The sequence below is a fragment of the Ceratotherium simum genome, chromosome 33 (assembly GCF_057802395.1).
Source record: "Ceratotherium simum simum isolate JZ-2026a chromosome 33, ASM5780239v1, whole genome shotgun sequence".
Classification (NCBI taxonomy): Eukaryota; Metazoa; Chordata; class Mammalia; order Perissodactyla; family Rhinocerotidae; genus Ceratotherium; species Ceratotherium simum.
In genome coordinates, this window is record NC_141932.1 from 1,251,067 (window position 1) to 1,256,121 (window position 5,055).

Consider the following 5,055-nt stretch of genomic DNA (forward strand, 5'->3'; position numbering starts at 1 on the left):
GCCGCCTTTAACAGGGAGCAGAGCCCCTCCGTTTGGGTATGAGCACCAATTTCCAGCATCTCTCAGGGACACCCGAGGACAACACCCTGGCTGGTTTGGAGAACACCCTCCTCTGCCGCCTCTAGAGCTCGGGGAACCACGCTACTCGGAAGAGCTTATGCCGAGAGACATAAGCGGAGATGAGCCAATGAGGGACCAGAATAAGGCGTTTCCCGGCGTGCGCATCCCGTTAGGGAGGGACTTCCGGCCTCCTCCTCGGCGCGGTCACTTTGTTTGGAGATTGTAGGCGGTGACGCCGCCGCTGGGATACCCTTGACTGGGGACGGTCCTCCTCGAGGGAAGGTCGCCGTCATGGAGCAGTGAGGGAGGAAGGGGACACCCACCTAGTCAGCCAGGTCACCATCACATCCGTCGCGGTCTTTTTGGCGTCTCTCTTGTCAGCTCACCCCGTCAGAGGCTCCGGGGTGCTGGGTCGGGGCTGAGGTGACGGGACCGAGGAGGCGCGAGAGGAGGCGCCGTCCCCGCTGCACAGGGCGGATCTGAGGCTCGGCGACGCCGCCCGGGGGACCCGCGCCAGGGCCGGGACAGGGACCGCCGTGCCCGGGTCCCCTCCTCTCCCGCCGCTCCCGGCCCCGCTCCGCCCCCAGAGTCCGATGGCGGCGGCCGCGCGGAGGGAGCCGGCTCAGGTCAGTGCTCGTGCTCCGCGCCCTCCCCGCCCTCAGCCCAGCCCAGCCCTAGAGCCCCGAGTGCGGGCGCCGCTCACGGGCCGGCAGCCCACGCCCCGGTGTCCGGGACGGGGAGGCGCTCGTGGGGCCTGTTTCTGAGAGCCGGGGTGACGGGTGTGGGAGAGGGTCCCAGGGGAGGGCCCGCGGGGGAGAGGCGTGGAGGGCGACTGAGCCGGGAGGAGTCGGGGACCTGGGGTCTGTGTTCTGTCTGCAGTGAACAGAGTGTGAGGAGGAATGTCGCCTGGACTGGAGGCTGAGGGGCTGTTCCTTCTCCGAGGGCCCTGGGAGCCGTGGAGGGTTGTGAACAGAAGAGGGACACTGTGAGTTAGAGTTTAAAAAGTTTTCCAAAAGTTGCTGAGCAAGAGAACTGAGTGGAATGGAGGGTGATGAGGACAGTGAGGCACAGGGAGTTGAGTCCTCATCCAAGGTCACAGAGCTGGTAAGAGGCAGCTCTGAGGACTGAAACAGAGTAAGTGAACTTACTCTTCACTTAGTAAGTGAACCCGAGGTGACCAAGTTCCAGGGCTGGGTGGGCATACAGACAAGGGCTGTGCATCTGGAACCCAGCCATGGTTGCCTGCGTCTTCCCACAGGTTCTTTTTTTTTTTTGTGAGGATGATCAGCTCTGAGCTAACATCCATGCTGATCCTCCTCTTTTTGCTGAGGAAGACTGGCCCTGAGCTAACATCCGTGTCCATCTTCCTCCCCTTTATATGGGTCGCCGCCACAGCATGGCCTGACAAGCAGTGCATCAGTGCACGCCTGGGATCCGAACCCAGGCCGCCAGCAGTGGAGCGCGGGTGCGCCCTTAACCACCATGCCACCGGGCCAGCCCCTTCCCACAGGTTCTGATACTAGAAAAAGAACTTACGGAACCTACCCAGGGAAGGAGAGGGTGTTCCAGTCCCTCACTGCTCCTCACACTACCTGTGTCCAGAATTTTGGTGACTCGAGCCTCTTCCCTTGCTATTTTCCTGGCTTTTGGTTGTAGGCACCCTGGGGATACCCTTAAGCCCAGGGTCCTGAGTGAGGCCAGGAGTAACATGGAGGTGTTCCCATTTCTGACAACCGGTGACCCCAGCATGTGCAAATGCTTGGAGGTATGACTGAGCTGGAGACAGGGGACAGCAGATCTTCATTCCTTCTGTAAAGACCAAAGAGCAGGGGGTCAAGGAAAAGGCCATAGTGTGGCTGCCTGAGAAATTGGGCATCTGTTTAGGAGGTAATGGGAGGTTTGAATAAGAAGAAGGAGTTGGTCTTACCCACGTTTAACAGGCTCCTTCTGGCTGCACAGTGGAGATTATAGGGTTAAGGGAGGAGGCAGGGAGCCTGGGAGGAGGCAACTGCTATAATCTGGATGAGTGTTGATGGACCAGAGTGGTGGCCATAGAGGTAGGCAAAAAATTGGACTCTATTTTTTTAAGAAGGATCAAGTAGATTTTTCGATGTTGTAGGTGAGGAAGAGAAAGGGAAGGGTCAGGGATGACTGCATGTCACTGGTCCTAGCAGTTGTAGGGATGGAAACTCCAACTGGGACGTGGAAGTTCGTGATAGATTAATTTTCCTTGTGAATATCACAAGTTTTGTTTGGCCCCTGTGAAAAGTCTGAGATGTTTCAGAGAACAGTGAGTGGAGGCATCAAGTGGGAAGCTGGACACATAGGTCTGGAAATCTGAGGAGGGGTTCAGGATGGAGGCATACAAAGATGGTGGCTGTTGGGGCTGGCCCCGTGGCCTAGTGGTTAAGTTCAGGGCACTCGGCTTGGGCAGCCTGGGTTGGGTTCCCAGGCGCAGACCTACACCACTCATCGGCAGCCACGCTGTGGCGGCGACCCACATACAAAAATAGAGGAAGGTTGGCACAGATGTTAGCTCAGGGTGAATCTTCCTCAGCACAAAAAAAAAAATGGTGGCTGTTGTGTGGACCATGAAGGAGCTGTGCATCCCATTTAGGCGGGGGAGTGCAGGTCATCATGGCGATGCTATTAGCTGGTCAGAAAGAGGAGGATGCATGATGAGGAGTGGTTTTCTTGCTCTCCACCTAATGAGGTACAGAGGTGCACACAAACCCAGGTGATGGGGAGAAGTGGTCATGGTGACCATATGGGAGAGAGCATGGTCTGGCAGGTGACTAAGGCTTCCGTGGGATGAGTGGACCTGAGATGGCTGTGGAGGCAGAGGAGCAACTGAGACAAGATGACACTGAGGCCAGACAAGATGACACTGCTCCTTCACTAATGTACAGCTTCACCAGAATTTTGTGGTGAGCTTCAGTGGGGTCTGGGGTGTTCAGTGTTGGTGTTGGATGAGGTGTGGTGCAAATGTGGTCATTTGTGAGAGTCACTGTGCCTGGCACAGAGACCATCAGGGCTGGGGTTTTAAGGAAGGTTGAGTGGAGAGAGGAGGATTGTGGTCTCTGAGGAGACAGGAAGTGCAGCACAGAAGTGGAAGTAGGTCATGGGCATCTGTAGTTCACAAGTGCTTCTGAGTGGCTAATATTGAAGCAAGGATCAGAGGTATAGAGGAAGCCTTCAGAGCAGCATTTGGGGTTTTCCTTAAATGCGTAGCTGTGAGAGTGCAACTGTGGGCACTGAAGAATTGAGAGAGGTATAATCTACAGAATGATGTGTACGTGGAGAGGACATGTGAGCTGATGGCCCTAGGGCCGTGGTGTTGGAGACTGAGGGGTGAAGCACGGGCTCACGTTTGGCTGTGTCCGGGAGTCCAAATCTGGAAACTCCAGGGGAATTGATTTACAGGATGGGTGGGACCCTACAGGCCAGGACCAGAGCTTGGATGATGTCTCTGTGCTCCTGCTGCCTGATGTTTCTGAGGGCTGAACACAGTGAATAAAGGGACGCTGAGGATAGGGTGGGGATCAGTGGCACCTAGGCCTGGAATTCTTCTGAGGTGGGGAGCTCTGGAGGAGGATGAGTGTGGAGTAGATGTGTGGCAAGATGGATTATGGGATCCCAGAGAGAGAGAATGTTGATGGTTTCATCTGTCCCGATCATAACAGGACAGTGTGACCTTTCACGATGTTGCTGTGTACTTCTCCCGGGAGCAATGGAGGCTCCTTGATGAGGCTCAAAGATGCCTGTACCTGGATGTGATGCTGGAGAACTTTGCACTCATCTCCTCACTGGGTAAGACTCTCACAGCCTCACAGTGACCTGGCCTAGGCTCTATTCTCTCCCCCATAGCCGTTCTCAGTCGTTTTTCATGTGGACGTCCCATGGACACTGCTTGCTTCTCCAGTTTTCTGGGTCGCCGCTGTGTTGCTAGGGCTGGGGTGTTTGCCCTGCCCTCTTCTCCCCCCTGCAGCCCCGATACCTGCTGTACGGAACCCTCTTAGGAAAGGATTCCAGGTTGGTAGTATTGCAGTGAGCTGAATGGATTCCACCGTGCTTGCTCCTTCTCTGGGTCACTGTATCCAGATGCATATCACTTCTGTGTCCCAGGTTTTGATCCCTTGTTTTCCCTGACATTTCCTCCTGCCTGCTTGTGCCAAGCATGCAGGCATTGTCATGGTCATTACTTACTGAAGCATGGGCTACTTTTCAACAGTTCCTGCGTGGTTTGTAGTGTTTAGATCTGTTTTCTTTTTTCAGTCTTGTCTAGATATAAAATTGTTGACAGTCATTCCTTGGTATCCACGGGGTGATTGATTCCAGGATCTCCCCCCGCCCCCTGCCTTGAATACCAAAATCCAAGGATGGTCAAGTCCCTTATATAAAATGGCATAGTCTTTAAATATAACCTATGCACATCCTCCGGTATACTTTAAATCATCTCTAGATTACTTATAACACCAAATACAATGTAAATGCTATGTAAATAGTTGCCTACACATCACTTCATTCATGTGGATTCACCGTAGCACTTGGTGCCTGGCAAATTTAAGGTTTGCTTTTTAAAACTTCCTGGGATTTTTTTTTTCAAAAAATTTTTTTTTTTTTTTTGTGAGGAGGACTAGCCCTGAGCTAACATCCATGCCAATCCTCCCCTTTTTTCTTGAGGAAGACTGGCCCTGGGCTAACATTCGTGCCCATCCTCCTCTACTTTATATGGGACACCGCCACAGCAGGCAGTGCGTCGGTGCACGACCGGGCTCTGAACCTGCGAACCCCGGGCCGCCGCAGCAGAGCGTGCTCACTTAACCGCCGTGCCACTGGGCCGGCCCCTTTTTTCAAATATTTTTGATCCGTGGTTGGTTGAATCCACGGATGCGGAACCTGTGGATATGCAGGCCGACTGTATATTAAAATGTACAACGTGATGATTTGATATATTTATACATTATGACGAATTGTCACAATGAAGTTAACTAA

General features: G+C 53.8%; 1 long non-coding RNA gene across 1 annotated transcript; it reads left to right on the top strand.

The window, feature by feature from the left end:
* On the top strand, window positions 1-3,810 carry LOC101391948 (uncharacterized). The gene is made up of 3 exons (XR_015549402.1): window positions 1-686; window positions 940-1,045; window positions 3,744-3,810. It is a non-coding gene; the product is annotated as an uncharacterized LOC101391948 (long non-coding RNA).
* The last annotated feature ends 1,245 nt before the right edge of the window (window positions 3,811-5,055 follow it).